General features: G+C 47.4%; 1 pseudogene; it reads right to left on the reverse strand.

The window, feature by feature from the left end:
- Positions 1–238: 238 nt before the first annotated feature.
- On the reverse strand, positions 239–356 carry LOC134946239 (5S ribosomal RNA; annotated as a pseudogene).
- Positions 357–18,072: the final 17,716 nt, after the last annotated feature.

Genomic DNA, 18,072 nt, shown 5'->3' on the forward strand with positions numbered 1-18,072 from the left:
CCGAGACCATTGATAAGTATTGTGCGAACCTGCAAAAATATTTGCTGTCGTACATACACAAATAGATAGTGCAAATAACTGGAAGTTGACGGTGAGCAAGTCACAAAAGTGAACTAATACAGTGGATAATCACACAAATGAACAGTACGTTAGATGTTAAATATAGAAGATAGAGCCATTAGATAAAAAAGGTGAATCTGCTGTCAGCGTTAGGCTCAGAGCATCTAAATGACTCCTGCCTCTACTACACTTGGTCTTCCTGGGGAGTCATCCACCCCAGTACTGACCAAGCCCACACTGCTTCGCTTCCAAGATCGAACGGAGTCGGGCATTTACAGTGTGGTATGATAGTAGGGGTACAGATACCCTTGTCGCTCTGGGATCACTGATGAGAGTTCACATAGAAAAGAAGTACAGATATATGAGACAAAAAGAACATGAAGGTTAGAGTGGATCTGCTGCCGGCATTAGACAAAGGTATTACGGTGAAACACCCGGTACCTATGAATCGCTGGTGAGAGTCCAGAATAACAGTAAGAAAGAATTGTAAAAATGTTTGTATCTGTTCAAAAAATCAGATATGTATGTATAAGATCTGAACTGATTACTTGACTAAATTGTCACAGATTAATATAAAGTCAACCGCGGCACAATAGTTACTGTATATCACGTTGTTAATACGTGGGCACAATAGTTACTGTATATCACATTGTTAATACGTGGGCAACCCTATAAAAAATAGTTGCCAATAATTATGTCACGGTAATGGCAAGGTGCACAAGGTTAGCTATGAATGATAGTTAAAATCCTAAATAGCTGGTAAAGTTACACGCCGCAACACTATAGCTAGGTCCAGCAGCCATTTGAGCTGATAGGGAAATATAACATGTAGCAACAAATGTAACAATAGCATGGAATGTCAAAACGATACTGGCTAATGACTGCAAATGTTACACTATGCAGCCCAACACTGCTGCCTAGGAAGGCTATCAGCCATAAATAAATGTATAATGGCTGATGGATCATCTCCTATATAATAGCCCAGATCTGTGACTCTGTGCCTGTGTGTATAATGCTGGGTGTGGCTAGGAGCTCTCATTGGGTTAGCAGCAGGTCTATCACACCCAGTCCACAGCTGATTGGGTGAGAAATGCCCTCCCACACAGGTTACATCCAATGGGAGGCTCTGCCCTTTGGCAGCTGTGTGCTCCCAGAGCAGGATTAACAATGGGGCTGATGGAGCTGCAGCTCCAGGTCCACACCCCAAAATAGGCCCACTGCATCTGCAGCAACATACCCTCCCACAATGTACACATAAAAATCGATACACATTCAAAAAGGGGGCGTGGCCATGGGTACAGTGGTGTGACCACGCCCCTTTTCCTATACTTTCAATGGCAGTTTGGAGAGCCAAAAATCCATACAGACCATAAAAAAAGGTACTGTACCTGCCAAAAAGGTCCAGCTGGAGGGTATGCCACTGCATCTGCAGCAAGTCTTTGCGCTGTAGATAGGGAAAACAAAAATCCTTTTACTGCAGCGTCCTATGGGGGTCATTCCGACCCGTTCGCACGCTGCAGTTTTTTGCAGCCATGCGATCGAGTCTCAAAAGCGCATGCGTGCGGGCAGTAGTGATGAGCGGGTTCGGATCCTCGGGATCTGAACCCGCCCGAACTTCACCTTTTTTTGCACGGGTCCGAGCAACCCGGATCCTCCTGCCTTGCTCGGTTAACCTGAGCGCGCCCGAATGTCATCATCCCATGGTCGGATTCTCGCTTCTATATAAGGAGCCGCGCATCGCCGCCATTTTTCACTCGTGCATTGGAGATGACTGTGAGAGGACGTGGCTGGCGTCCTCTCAGTTTCTATGTTCAGTGGACTGCAAATATCTGTGCTCAGTGTGCTGCAAATATCTGTGCTCAGTGTGCTGCAAGTGCAAATATCTACGTTCTCTGCCTGAAAAACGCTCCATATCTGTGCTCAGTGTGCTGCAAATATCTGTGCCCAGTGTGCTAATTGCTTTATTGTGGGGACTGGGGACCAGCAGTATTATATAGTAGGAGGACAGTGCAGAGTTTTGCTGACCAGTGACCACCAGTATTATACGTTCTCTGCCTGAAAAACGCTCCATATCTGTGCTGCATTGTAGTATATAGTAGGAGGACAGTGCAGAATTTTGCTGACCACCAGTATAACTATATATATAGCAGTACGGTACAGTAGTCCACTGCTCTACCTCTGTGTCGTCAAGTTTACTATCCCATCCATACCTGTGGTGCATTTCAGTTTTGCACAGTTTGCTGACCACCAGTATATAATATATAGCAGTACGGTACAGTAGGCCACTGCTCTACCTACCTCTGTGTCGTCAAGTATACTATCCATCCATACCTGTGGTGCATTTCAGTTTTGCACAGTTTGCTGACCACCAGTATATAATATATAGCAGTACGGTACAGAAGGCCACTGCTCTACCTACCTCTGTGTCAAGTATACTATCCATCCATACCTGTGGTGCATTTCAGTTTTGCACAGTTTGCTGACCACCAGTATATAATATATAGCAGTACGGTACAGTAGGCCACTGCTCTACCAACCTCTGTGTCATCAAGTAAACTATCCATCCATACCTGTGGTGCATTTCAGTTTTGCACAGTTTGCTGACCACCAGTATATAATATATAGCAGTACGGTACAGTAGGACACTGCTCTACCTACCTCTGTGTCGTCAAGTATACTATCCATCCATACCTCTTTGGTGTGGAATTATTTAAACAGAAATGCGGACAACTGGTGTCAAGCCGTGTGTTGCCTTTGTCAAGCTGTAATAAGTAGGGGTAAGGACGTTAACCACCTAGGAACATCCTCCCTTATACGTCACCTGGAGCGCATTCATCAGAAGTCATTGACAAGTTCAAAAACTTTGGGTGACAGCGGAAGCAGTCCACTGCCAACTAAATCCCTTCCTCTTGTAACCAAGCTCCTGCAAACCACACCACCAACTCCCTCAGTGTCAATTTCCTCCTTAGACAGGAAAGCCAATAGTCCTGCAGGCCATGTCACTGTCAAGTCTGACGAGTCCTCTCCTGCCTGGGATTCCTCCGATGCATCCTTGAGTGTAACGCCTACTGCTGCTGGCGCTGCTGTTGTTGCTGCTGGGAGTCGATCGTCATCCCAGAGGGGAAGTCGGAAGACCACTTGTACTACTTCCAGTAAGCAATTGACTGTCCAACAGTCCTTTGCGAGGAAGATGAAATATCACAGCAGTCATCCTGCTGCAAAGCGGATAACTCAGGCCTTGGCAGCCTGGGTGGTGAGAAACGTGTTTCCAGTATCCACCGTTAATTCACAGGGAACTAGAGAATTGATTGAGGTACTGTGTCCCCGGTACCAAATACCATCTAGGTTCCATTTCTCTAGGCAGGCGATACCGAAAATGTACACAGACGTCAGAAAAAGAGTCACCAGTGTCCTAAAAAATGCAGTTGTACCCAATGTCCACTTAACCACGGACATGTGGACAAGTGGACCAGGGCAGACTCAGGACTATATGACTGTGACAGCCCACTGGGTAGATGTATTGCCTCCCGCAGCAAGAACAGCAGTGGTGGCACCAGTAGCAGCATCTCGCAAACGCCAACTCGTTCCTAGGCAGGCTACGCTTTGTATCACCGCTTTCCATAAAAGGCACATAGCTGACAACCTCTTACGGAAACTGAGGAACATCATCGCAGAATGGCTTACCCCAATTGGACTCTCCTGGGGATTTGTGACATCGGACAACGCCACCAATATTGTGCGTGCATTACATCTGGGCAAATTCCAGCACGTCCCATGTTTTGCACATCCATTGAATTTGGTGGTGCAGAATTATTTAAAAAACGACAGGGGCATGCAAGAGATGCTGTCGGTGGCCCGAAGAATTGTGGGCCACTTTCGGCATTCAGCCACCGCGTGCCGAAGACTGGAGCACCAGCAAACACTCCTGAACCTGCCCTGCCATCATCTGAAGCAAGAGGTGGTAACGAGGTGGAATTCAACCCTCTATATGCCTCAGAGGATGGAGGAGCAGCAAAAGGCCATTCAAGCCTATACAGCTACCTACGATATAGGCAAAGGAGGGGGAATGCACCTGACTCAAGCGCAGTGGAGAATGATTTCAACGTTGTGCAAGGTTCTGCAACCCTTTGAACTTGCCACACGTGAAGTCAGTTCAGACACTGCCAGCCTGAGTCAGGTCATTCCCCTCATCAGGCTTTTGCAGAAGAAGCTGGAGACATTGAAGGAGGAGCTAAAACAGAGCGATTCCGCTAGGCATGTGGGACTTGTGGATGGAGCCCTTAATTCGCTTAACCAGGATTCACGGGTGGTCAATCTGTTGAAATCAGAGCACTACATTTTGGCCACCATGCTCGATCCTAGATTTAAAACCTACATTGTATCTCTCTTTCCGGCAGACACAAGTCTGCAGAGGTTCAAAGACCTGCTGGTGAGAAAATTGTCAAGTCAAGCGGAACGTGACCCGTCAACAGCTCCTCCTTCACATTCTCCCGCAACTGGGGGTGCGAGGAAAAGGCTAAGAATTCCGAGCCCACCCGCTGGCGGTGATGCAGGGCAGTCTGGAGCGAGTGCTGACATCTGGTCCGGACTGAAGGACCTGCCAACGATTACTGACAAGTCGTCTACTGTCACTGCATATGATTCTGTCACCATTGAAAGAATGGTGGAGGATTATATGAGTGACCGCATCCAAGTAGGCACGTCAGACAGTCCGTACGTATACTGGCAGGAAAAAGAGGCAATTTGGAGGCCCTTGCACAAACTGGCTTTATTTTACCTAAGTTGCCCCCCCTCCAGTGTGTACTCCGAAAGAGTGTTTAGTGTAGCCGGTCACCTTGTCAGCAATCGGCGTACGAGGTTACTTCCAAAAAATGTGGAGAAGATGATGTTCATCAAAATGAATTATAATCAATTCCTCCGTGGAGACATTCACCAGCAATTGCCTCCAGAAAGTACACAGGGACCTGAGATGGTGGATTCCAGTGGGGACGAATTAATAATCTGTGAGGAGGGGGATGTACACAGTGAAAGGGGTGAGGAATCGGACGATGAGGAGGAGGTGGACATCTTGCCTCTGTAGAGCCAATTTGTGCAAGGAGAGAATGATTGCTTCTTTTTTGGTGGGGGCCCAAGCCAACCAGTCATTTCAGTCACAGTTGTGTGGCAGACCCTGTCGCTGAAATTATGGGTTTGTTAAAGTGTGCATGTCCTGTTTATACAACATAAGGGTGGGTGGGAGGGCCCAAGGACAATTCCATCTTGCACCTCTTTTTTCTTTCATTTTTCTTTGCATCATGTGCTGTTTGTGGACTATTTTTTGAAGTGCCATCCTGTCTGACACTGCAGTGCCACTCCTAGATGGGCCAGGTGTTTGTGTCGGCAACTTGGGTCGCTTAGCTTAGTCACACAGCTACCTCATTGCGCCTCTTTTTTTCTTTGCATCATGTGCTGTTTGGGGACTATTTTTTTAATCTGCCATCCTGTCTGACACTGCAGTGGCACTCCTAGATGGGCCAGGTGTTTGAGTCGGCCACTTGGGTCGCTTAGCTTAGTCACACAGCTACCTCATTGCGCCTCTTTTTTTCTTTGCATCATGTGCTGTTTGGGGACTATGTTTTTGAAGTGCCATCCTGTCTGACACTGCAGTGCCACTCCTAGATGGGCCAGGTGTTTGTGTCGGCCACTTGGGTCGCTTAGCTTAGTCACACAGCTACCTCATTGCGCCTCTTTTTTTCTTTGCATCATGTGCTGTTTGGGGACAATTTTTTTAATCTGCCATCCTGTCTGATACTGCAGTGCCACTCCTAGATGGGCCAGGTGTTTGTGTCGGCCACTTGGGTCACTTAGCTTAGTCATACAGCGACCTCGGTGCAAATTTTAGGACTAAAAATAATATTGTGAGGTGTGAGGTGTTCAGAATAGACTGGAAATGAGTGTAAATTATGGTTATTGAGGTTAATAATACTATGGGATCAAAATGACTCCCAAATTCTATGATTTAAGCTGTTTTTGAGGGGGTTTTGTAAAAAAAAACACCCGAATCCGACAAAAAAAATTCAGGGAGGTTTTGCCAAAACGCGTCCGAATCCAAAACACGGCCGCGGAACCGAATCCAAAACCAAAACACAAAACCCGAAAAATTTACGGTGCACATCACTAGCGGGCAGCAATGCGCAGGCGCGTCACTGCCCAGCGACGACGAAGACAATGAAGAAAGCATTTGCAGCAGCAAACGCAAGAAGAATGACAGGAAGAGGCCGGCTGGGGGTGTCAACTCACAGTTTTGAAGGAGTGTCCGGCTAAACACAGGTGTGCCCGGCAGTTTCCAGAGAGGGATCCTGATATCACCTCCAGGCCAGATCGTCGCAGCGGGTAAGTCCTGAGCTGTGCAGAGACTGCACAAACTTTTGTTTGTGCAGCTCTCTGCACAAGCGATCGCTCCCCTGCACAGCGTTTCCCCCCTCCCCTGTAGGCAGCAATTACCTGGTCGCAGCAGTGCAAAAAATCCGCCTGTGTGCGACCAGGTCAGAATGAGGGCCTATGTCCTGCTGCCAGTCTGCCTGCCCCCTCCGGCATCAACAATCCCCACTCCCTAGCTGCGGCGAAGGTGGAACAAAAGCTGCTGCGGCCACTGGCATAGATGTGTATGAAAGCGGCACAGCAAAAGGCTTTCATAGCCCTCCCTGCGCCGCATGCTCCCTGAGCCCCGGAGCCTCCTCTGCGTGTGGTGTCACAGAAGTGCCTCCCTGCCACAGCCGCGCCCAGATCCCAAGAGGCCCTGACTCCACAACACAGTACCTGGACAGCCGGTCTGGAAGCCCCGAGATGCAGGGCCGGCGCTACCATTAGGCAGCTTTAGGCAGCTGCCTATGGGCGGCAGCCACTAGAGGGCGGCACACTCCTGCTGAATAAGATTTACTTTAAAACATTTATTTATGCTAGCCTAGCAGTGGTCGCGGCGCAGGTCTGGCCAGCCGCAACCACCATTATCAGTCATCTTCACCCCCAGCCAGGGGTGCATAAGTAAAGGGTTTGCTGCGCCCCCTCCCCCAGCACCCCCCCCCCCCCCCTTGCTCCCGGAAACAACCGCCCGGCCCAGCAGCAAGCAGAAACAGCTGCGGCTCCCCTTCACTACTGCAGCTACACGGGCATTATCTCAGCCAGGCAGGCTGCAGTGAGGGAGTGTATTTCATCACCACAGGACAGCTGACGGGCCTCCGGAATGCCAGCACAATACGAAGGAGGAGGGAGCCTGGCAGCCTGCACACTGGTGATAGGAGACTGCTGAAAAGAACAGTAATCACATTGGAAGGTATGAGGCGCTGCACCAAGAGATTTACAGCCTTACATGCCAGCTACTTTAACCCTTAAAAGCTGCCCTGCACTGTGGGGGGAGTCTCTTTTGGGACACAATTTTCCCGGAAGCAACATGACCTCTTGACCTAAAATAGCACTTTCTTGCTTTCTATCTTATACACTGGCAGACATATATATATATATATATATATATATATATCTATCCAGTGGTCGAAGTGGGGTGGTATACGGCGGTATGGTATACCGCCACTTCTTCCACTGACCCAGAAATGCAGAACTGAAAGTGCAGCAGGAGGCGAGGGAAGTGGCCATCCTGCTGCACATTGTGCTCCCCGTCCCTGCGCGGCGGCCGGCGGCTGTGTAGAGCGCTGTATTAGCTCACAGCCACTCACCGCCAGCCGCCCGACACCGCCAGCCGCTCACCGCCAGCCACCAGTCGCCCGCCGCCGCCAGCAGCCCACCGCTCACCGCTGCCAGCCACCAGCAACAAATTAGGTAATGTTCCCCTGTCGTCACTCTCTCTCCCTGTCGTCACTCTCTCTCTCTCCGTCGTCACTCTCTCGCCGTCGTCACTGTTGTCACTCTCCCTGTCGTCACTCTCTCTCCCTGCCATCCCTGTCGTCACTCTCTGTCCCTGTCGTCACTCTCTCTCCCCGTCGTCACTCTCTCTCCCCGTCGTCACTCTCTCTCCCTGTCGTCACTGTCGTCACTCTCTCTCCGTGTCGTCACTCTCTCTCCCTGTCTTCCCTGTCGCCACTCTCTCTCACTGTCGCCACTATGTCACTCTCTCCGTCATCACTGTTGTCACTCTCTCTCCGTCATCACTGTTGTCACTCTCTCTCCGTCGTCACTCTCTCTCCCTGTCGTCACTCTCTCTCTCCCTGTCGTCACTCTGGCTGTCCCTGTTGTCACAATTTCGGCTCATTCAGTGTGCTACAATGTGAATTTCGGCTCATTCAGTGTGCTACAATGTGAATTTCGGCTCATTCAGTGTCTTACAATGTGAATTTCGGCTAATTCAGTGTGTTACAAGGTGAATTTCGGCTCATTCAGTGTGCTACAATGTGAATTAGGGCTCATTCAGTGTGCTATAATGTGAATTTGGGCTCATTCAGTGTGCTACAAGGTGAATTTCTGCTCATTCAGTGTGCTATAATGTGAATTTGGGCTCATTCAGTGTGCTACAAGGTGAATTTCGGCTCATTCAGTGTGCTATGATGTGAATTTCGGCTCATTCACTGTGCTATAATGTGAATTTCGGCTCATTCAGTGTCTTACAATGTGAATTTCGGCTAATTCAGTGTGTTACAAGGTGAATTTCGGCTCATTCAGTGTGCTACAATGTGAATTAGGGCTCATTCAGTGTGCTATAATGTGAATTTGGGCTCATTCAGTGTGCTACAAGGTGAATTTCTGCTCATTCAGTGTGCTATAATGTGAATTTGGGCTCATTCAGTGTGCTACAATGTGAATTTCGGCTCATTCAGTGTGCTACAATGTGAATTTCGGCTCATTCAGTGTGCTACAAGGTGAATTTCGGCTCATTCAGTGTGCTACAAGGTGAATTTCGGCTCATTCTGTGTGCTATAATGTGAATTTCGGCTCATTCTGTGTGCTAGAATGTGAATTTCGGCTCATTCAGTGTGCTACAATGTGAATTTCGGCACATTCAGTGTGTTACAATGTGAATTACGGCTCATTCAGTGTGCTACAAGGTGAATTTCTGCTCATTCAGTGTGCTACAATGTGAATTTCGGCTCATTCAATGTGCTACAATGTGAATTTCGGCTCATTCAGTGTGCTACAATGTGAATTTCGGCTCGTACCGTGTGCTACAATGTGAATTTTGGCTCGTACCGTGTGCTATAATGTGAATTTTGGCTCATACCGTGTGCTATAAGGTGAATTTCAGCTCGTACTGTGTGCTATAAGGTGAATTTCAGCTCGTACTGTGTGCTATAGGGTGAAAGGGGCACCAGTACTAGATAGTATAAGGGGTTCTACTACACTGGACATGCCCCATTTTGGGTGTCCACACCCCCTTTTTGGGTGACCACGCCCCCTTTTCTGGAGCGCGAGCGCCGTCCTTGACTTTTGCATACCCCCACTTCAAAATTTCCACTTCGACCAATGTATATATCCATTTTGTAATAAGGCAGCACTCTGGAGACTTGAAAATATGTGAAATGATGGTGTATTTATATATAGTACAAGTTCGCACCCACTTAGGGTGAATGAATCCTGGGTGCTCAGTCAAATACATCCAGTAATCTACAGAAGTCCGCAATGGACAAACAGCAGTAGACCAGCACACCACCTCTTATGGACCCTACACACTGGGCGATATTACTGAAAGATATGAACGATCTCGTTCATTAAAGAACGAGATACCGTTCATATCTTTCAGCGTGGAGGCACCAGCGATGAACGGTGCGCGGCCCCGCGCTCGTTCATCGCTGGTGCCCTGTCGCTTGTGCATGCAGGCCAATATGGAGGATCTCGTCCATATTTGCCTGCACTGCTATGGAGCCGGGTGACGCGGGGAGTGAAGAAACTTCACTCCCCCCATCACTGCCCGCCGCCGGGTCGCCTGTCGGCCGTATCCACTGTCGGGCAGCTCGGTGGTGGATCACGCAGTGTGTAGGACCCATTAGAAAAGTAGAAAAAAAATTGCATTCTTTAATTTGTTAATAGCTTCAGGCCTTCAACAAAACATAGCAGCATTTATACTCATCTGAATATCATGGATGCAGTCAGCATATTGGCAGATGGCTATCCCTACAGCCCGTTTCAGTTATTGCACCGTTGCAAATTAAAGAATGCTCTGTTTTTCTACTTCTCTAAGAGGTGGTGTGCTGATCTACTGCTGTTTGTCCATTGCGGACTTCTGTAGAGATGATTACAGCTGGCACACGTCCTCTCAGCCATGTGATAGACAGTGACTTCTTAATTTTGAATCTGGAGCCATCCGCGGGCCAATCGGAGTTCACAGACCGCCAGCCAATTTTGATGTGGCATAATGGGGTCGATTCTATTCGGCAACTTCAGAATAGCGCCGGGAATTAGCTCCCGACGCTATTCAATTCAGCTGCTAGTGACCCGCAATTGTCGGGAATTCTTCTCTCATCCCCGGGGGATGAGAGAAGAAACCCGACAAAAGTGCTGCCTCGCGGCCGGCGCGAGGCTGATTCTGTCGGGAATCAGCATCGCCGCGGGTAGTTAAGTCGGAGAATGCCCGTTCTCCCGACAAAACTACCTGTTAAGTCGGCGAGAACGGGACATCGCCGACTTAACTGGAGCTGAATTGAATAGCGTCGGGAGCTAATTCCCGGCGCTATTCTTAAGTTGCCGAATAGAATCGACCCCAATGTGTAAGGGCATTACTATTGTGTGGCAAAATGTTATAAGGGCATTACTGTACGACATATAATGTTATAAGGGGCAGTCCTACTGTGTGCCAAGACATGAATGGGCTCTGCCAGAATGTGAATGGGCTCTACTGTGTGGTTTAGCGTTAGTGGTCTCTACTGTGAATAAGGGGCACTACTGTGTGACACAACCTGAATTGAGGGAGGGGGGGGGGTAGGTTTAAGATTTGCCTAGGGTGCCGAGAAACCTTGCACCGGCCCTGCCGAGATGGCTAATGAAACGGATAGAGTGGGTGATATCGCGGAGGGTAATGTCTGGACGGTGAATCAATCTAAAAGGTGACAGTGCTGTCCAGTGCAGTGGGTGTGCAGTGTCACTAACACTGCACAGCACTCTCACCTTTTACATTGATTCAGCGAGTCAGTCACTTCTGCCAGCCAGTCACTATTTTAGCGCCGGTGTCCCAACATGCGGCATTACAGGGAAGTAGACACACTAAATAAACTACAGCTCCCAGCAGCCCTTAGCGCCCAAGCATTCCGGCGCTAAGGTCTGCTGGGAGCTGTAGTTTATTGAGTGCATCTTCTTCCCTGTAATGCAGCATGTTGGGACACCAGCGCTAACAATAGTGACTGGCTGCTTGGCTGCTGTGCGAGTCTCCGGGAGAGCCACTGCCAAAGGGAGGACAGCAGTTTAGCTGCTTCCAGGAGGAGAAGCATTACCCGCCCCTCCCCCACTCGCAGTACCTCCGGCCCCATCCACAGCACCCCCACACACCCCCTCCACCACCCGTGGTGACTCCAGAACCCCTCCCCCACCCGCAACACCCCCGCACCCAACCCTCCCCCTCCCACCGCTCCCACCCCTCCCCCACCCGCAGCACCCCCGCAACCACCCTTCCCCCACTTGTGGCACTTCTGGACCCCCTCCCCCATCCGCGTCTTCCCCACAACCACCCTTCCCCCAACCACAGCACCTACTAGGTGATTCATCAGGCCCTGCGTGCACTGTTCAAGTTGTAGCAAGGGGCTATGACCCCTTAACCATCGCACACCCTTTGTATGTGCAATATTTAACCACTGACACAATTATGATTGGAAGTAATACTCCATATATTACAAATATTGCACGCCACAAGGGCGTGCAAGGGTTAAGGGGGCGTAGCCCCTTACAAAGGTGTGAAGAGGGCGACCCGGCGGCGGGGGGGCAGTGACGGGGGGAGTGAAGTTACTTCACTCCCCTATCACACGGCTCCCTAGAACTGCAGGCAAATATGGATGAGATCGTCCATATTGGCCTGCATGCACAGCCGACGGGGCACCAGCGATGAACGAGCGCGGGGCCGCGCATCATTCATCGCTGGTGCCTCCACACAGCACGATATAAACGTTATCTCGTTCATTAATGAACGAGATCGTTCATATCGTGCAGTGATGTCGGCCAGTGTGTAGGGCCTATAAGATATGTATCAATTCAGAGAAGTGAATCCAATAATGATATTGCAAGTCAAAATAAACAGATGATGTATATCATGATAGGCATGGAGAACATACAGCAGTGTCTAAAATTGTTTTCCACGATCTTCATGAAAGATAGAATAGGACTGGCAGCAAGAGGGTAAGCAGCAATATACAAGTCCTTTGCAGGCTGCAGTACCGTGTCTTCTGGGCTGGTGTTGGTACTGGCGGTTGTGTGTGAATCAAAGGCAGGCTGCGGCTGTGTGTACCCGGGCTGGTGACAACGCGGCTGATAAGGACGGACTGGCGGGAGATCCGTGAGTCCTCGTCTAGCTGTGACGGTGTGCATTCAGAGTTAAACGGTGACCAGACTGATGATGATGCGGCTGATGGAGAACTGGCGGAAGCCGCGTTTCATCCTCACGGGCTTGCTCACATCCTGTCCTGTCACTATGTTGGTCCGGAGCCTATAAACTTGACGTCGCTGGCTGTCGACCAATCATTTTCTTAGAGGTGTGACTTATTGGTTGCTAAGTGAACGGAGGACGAATCTCTCCTCATGTCTGGATATACCATCATAATAGTAACACCCCTCCCTGTTACCCGAGCTGATAGCAGGGGAATCTCGGAATGGCCAGGGAGATCATAAAACATGGAAGGAAAAAAGAGAATTCAAAGTTTGAAAAAGTAGATATGCAAAGTAAATAATATACGGAAAGGAACAACCACATCAATTTGTAAGGAATGCATCCATTTATCTTGGTTATTTCAGACCGTGGGGAATTAATACTGCATACCCTCCAACATGACCCGCCCCACTAGGTACAAAATGCTCTGTTTCTGGACTTCCCTCTTAAATTATTATTGCCATCACCTGTGAAGAAACAGCTTTCTTATCATTTAACTAGTTCAACACAGGTGATGGCAATCATAAATTAAGAGGGAAGTCCAGAAACAGAGCATTTTGTACCTAGTGGGGCGGGTCATGTTGGACCGTCTGATACTGTTGGACTGGCATAGTGCACGAGGGGGTATTAAAACTCCTCTTAAACTATTATGCAGTTAATTATAAATCTGTGGCAAGATTTTTGCTGTATTCGATGGACACTTGTCCCTATGGGTAGGTAAATTTAAATCCTAGATTAAATGCCACATGGTTTATACTGAAGTACTGGAACAGCACTTCCACTAAGTCAATTCTTTGCTAAGCACATGTGTGCATACATGTAAGATATATGTAAATATACACAGAAACCCATATCCAGGAATAGATGGGATAGAGGGCTCATTGGTAATGTAAATGATGTGTACACCAGGGACGTGCAGTCAGGGAAAGCAGTGCCTCCCCTATCATTAATGATTAAAATAATATAAAGAAGATACTTATGACACATATTCTGTGTCATAAGTATGTCCTTTATTATTCTAATCATTATCAAGGGTGTTAAACCTATGAAAGCACACCCCTGTGAGTCAGGACACAGTGATTGGCCAGCGGATCCATCACTGGATCCGCTGTCATCACTTGGTGGGCTCGGCGGCGGAGGTGCGGGCGGCGGTGGAGGCGGGCCGATGCGGCGGAGGAGTGGGCGGCGGAGATGGCGGTGGCGGGACGCGGCAGTCAGGGCCATTCTGCAGAGTTCGGCAGCGGAGAACGGCTTCCAATTTCAAAAATGGTGCCTTGCCACGTCATCGCCCCGCCCCTCCCGCTGACTTATATAAGTCAGCGCAATATTTAATAATGGGTTTTCACAGGTGCGCCTGGCATGGATTGTGTCTTGAAAAGAAATATATAGTGGCCTGATTCCTAATTAAAAATACATTGATGCCCTTGACAAAATGAGAAATATGGTAATGGTAATGACAATAGGCAATAAACGATATTGAAGTAAAAACTGTGTTTTTATTCTGTAAATAAATTGCAATAATTAATGCTTAGAAGCAAAACAAGGAAGAGGGGGAGGGGAGGGGTGGAATGGGGTGGTGGGTTGTAGGGAGATTCCTCTGCTGTCAATGGCAGTGATGGAGTTCCTCGTTATATACAGGTAGGAATATCTGTAATGCTGCTCACTTCAGAAAGATGTCGTCCCACCTCTGAGTGAATTCTTTAATAAGTGCAAAAAAATGTTCAGAGCTAGTAGTGGAGTAACTGAATGTCTTTTAATGCCGGTGGGAAAAGAAAAAAGAAAATAAGGGGTACCCCTGAATTGCCGCTGGCGATATGGGGTCAGGATAGGGCTGGTGCTAAGGTAGTGAGGACTCCGGACAGGCTGTACCCCTCTACGCCCTGGGTCACCCCGATGTCGCTCTACTGAGCGCAACGCGGTGTCCCGGGCAGAAGGGGATCAGTCGTGAGTCTTGGAGAGAGAGGTAGGGGCTGCTTCTAGCACTGTTAGTGCTGTCCGCCGCGCCTTCTCCTCTCCTACAGAGTCCCTTACCTGTAAGCTTCTGCTCCGTCTCCTTGTCCCTCCGCCAGCGATCTGCTCCGTGTCTGTCGCACCCGGCGTCCTCCTGCACTTCCGGGTTGGTCCGTCCACGTGACCAGGCTCGGGTAGATCTGGGTCCCGTCTCTCTCTTGTCTCGTCCTCCCTTCTTCTGGTCGCTTATTCAAACGCTCTGTTACAATATACTGGGTATGGGTGTAAATAGGTGGTTCTGTTCGTGTGCTCCAACGCGTATCGGCCAGTGTTGGCCTTCGTCAGGGAGTCCTTTTCCGCCATCTTAGGTGTGGGCTATTTATGCCCACATCCAGCGGGAGTGGCTTGGAATGATTAATTCATATTAGGAAAAAGGGGAGGATCGGGTTGAAAAGGAGGTGTGTTTAGGATAATAGTAGGTGGGAAAGAAATATATATAAATAAATAGAATAAAGAAATAGGATAAATCAGTTTAAATCTGTTGTTCCTATATGTCCATAATTAAAAGATGAGTACTATACTGATAGTGTCACATATTGGATTACTACACAGTACAATATTAGTCACACATCATGGTGCAATTAATACTGATTGTCAGAAAATATAAATAAAAAATAAAATTAAAATAAATGTTTATTCCATCAAAAATGGATAGGATAACTTGTCTAGTTCGCACGTTTAATCTATGTATGTGGCTGGATGCACGCAGGCATCCGCTTTAATTTGGGTTACTAGTTGCTTTCCTATAATTGTTACTGCAGAGATTATTGAGTTAGTTAATCCTGCATGTAAAATTTACGTCAATGTGTGTAACTGCATGCAGACAGGCATCCATTATAATTTGTATCCCTGGTCATTTGCCTGTAATTATTGCTCTTACCTCATTGTCTAGGTTTAACCTATGAGGTCTTAAGGTCTTCGGTGTAAACATCCATTTTAGCTCTTCCTTATTTATCGTCCTGATGAAATCCCCCCCTCTCTAGTTTTGTTTCAACATTTTGATACCTATCACTTTCATCCCTTCTGGATTCTGCCCATGTTTTTCTCTGAAGTGGTTTGAGAGACTGTGTGTTTCTAGGCCTTTCTTTATGTTCCTTATATGTTCTGAAGTTCTCGTTTTTAGGGGTCTTATTGTCCTCCCTATATATTGCAAGTGACAGGGGCACTCGATCAAATAAATGACACCCTTGGATTGACAGGATATGTGTTCCTGGATGTCGAATGTCTCCTGTGTGACATATGATTGGAAGCTTGCAGTACCTTTGGTGGAGACATGATTCAATTTACAGTATTGGCAAGAGTTGCAGTGGAAGAAACCTTTGCTAAGAGTATTTCCTGATAAGGTGGTCTGTAATGTCCTGTAATGGTGGTCTGTAGGCCACCTGTAAAGAACAATATTAGCATGCAATGAACCCCGCACCCACCACCACCAGGGCATAGCACTGGTCTATCAGCCCACTGCTGGTTGTTGCTCGGAAGGGGGGGGTCCATTTTAATTTTTTGGGGGCCCCACTTTCCGAGGAATTCTAGCCCTGGGCTGACTGGCTTGGGGGGCACTTTAATGGCATGGCAGGGGAACCCCATACTGAGTGTCTCCCCTGCTATGGCATTATCCCCCCTGGCTGGTTCTGCCTGGTGCTGGTTTTAGTGGTGTGTGTGGGGACTGCACATTTTTTTCCCTCAATGGGGGGAAGGTTAGCTGCCAGTGCCTCCCCAGCCACTGACCTCACCGCACGTCACTGGTGTACACACACATTTATCTGGAATGCCAAGGGAAAATATATAGGTATATACATACACACACACACACACACATGTATATGCATATATGCCTCCACACATATCCCCACATCCCCTACGGCTCCAATTGTAAATATATAAATAGAATAAGCACTGTGGTAATTATTATCCTGAACGACTAAACCAAAGGATATAGAATATGCTCAAAGATTAAATGTTTTACTATTGTTAGGGCTCACTTGCACAACACTATATACAACATAGGGTGCTAGGAAATAAAGCAAAATAAATAAATATAACAACGGGTGATATAAGTTCATTATGAAGAGATTGTTAGCAGTGTAATAAATATAGTATATTATTGTTTTATAAGGGTGGCACTTAAACCAGGTAGTAACAGGGCCCTGTGGCCACTTATATTAAAGAAAGTGCTAGTGCTAGGGAGGGAGGTGTGAAGAGGATATATGTATCATAGGATACACGAAAGTGAGAATAGGACCTACAAAGTAGGCAAACATCTGTGCCTAATGTGATGACACTGTAGTCATATGCCCTCCTGGCAAAGGGGAGGGAAAGTGAAAGAAGAGCAGGGAAGAGGGATTGGGTGGCAAGTGGAGTGTAATGAAAAACTATTCCATACACAAATGTGTAATCATGAGGAAAAGTGAGGTGTGCTAAAACTACAAACGTGATATATGTGGGCAGAAAAGAAAAAAAAAGTATTCTCGATATGAGAGGGTGTGTGCATGCCAGGGAGAAAAACCTGGCAAAAGTGTGAGCGTAGAAGGCTATGTATATGAGGAGGCACAAATGAGCTGGCGATAGGGGTCAATAAGCAAAACGGACAACAGAATTTGTATTTTGATATGAGGGATAGACAGAACTAAGTCACTGCCACCTAACGAATTGAAATTATTCCATATTATAGTCGTCTTTTGACTATTCTAAGAGTGCACCCACTAAAGAGTCTTTTTCTTCCAGTTTAATTGTTAAATATAACACTGACTCAGGGTGCACCACCAATACATAAATCCATGGGAATTTATCCATAGTATTTAATTATATTTTGGTTCCTTCTATGCTGATAAGCGTAATATCTTTGGTCAAGTGCGGTATCCCCCACTATTCTCAATTAACATAGAGTGCAAATGAGGTTCTTAGCACATGTTTGCCCAAAACTGCATGCCCATCCATCACCTCAAGGTGAACCCTATCAGATGGGTCCCTAGTAGTACCATAAAATGTGAACAGAAGAAATGATTAATATTTTGAACGGGGGCAATCATTACTATTGTTTTGAAAGGAAGGAATGAGCTTTAGTATTTTGAGAGTAGCTGCCGGGAAGAAAAGGCATGAGGTGGGATAATGTGTGTTTAGAAATTGCAGTTCTGTCTCTACTGGTTCTATTATGTTTGTGCATCTATGATGGTATGTTAAACCTTTTACTGACCACTTGTTTTATTTAGACTAGTTAAATATGTTTGATACAGTCTATCCTATAGACCAGGGACAACAGTTTTAGCCTGGCCAAATAGCAAAACTGTAGCAAGGCATGCTGGTATGTGCAGTTCAACAACAGCAGGAGGGCCAAAGGTTACCCATCTCATCCCTGCTATAGACCATCTATAGTGTTAATTATTAATACTGTATTCCATACACTATCAAGTGTTTAAAAAGACTAATGTGCACATATACAGTATGTTTCAGGGTCA

Source organism: Pseudophryne corroboree, chromosome 7 (assembly GCF_028390025.1).
Source record: "Pseudophryne corroboree isolate aPseCor3 chromosome 7, aPseCor3.hap2, whole genome shotgun sequence".
Taxonomy (NCBI): domain Eukaryota; kingdom Metazoa; phylum Chordata; class Amphibia; order Anura; family Myobatrachidae; genus Pseudophryne; species Pseudophryne corroboree.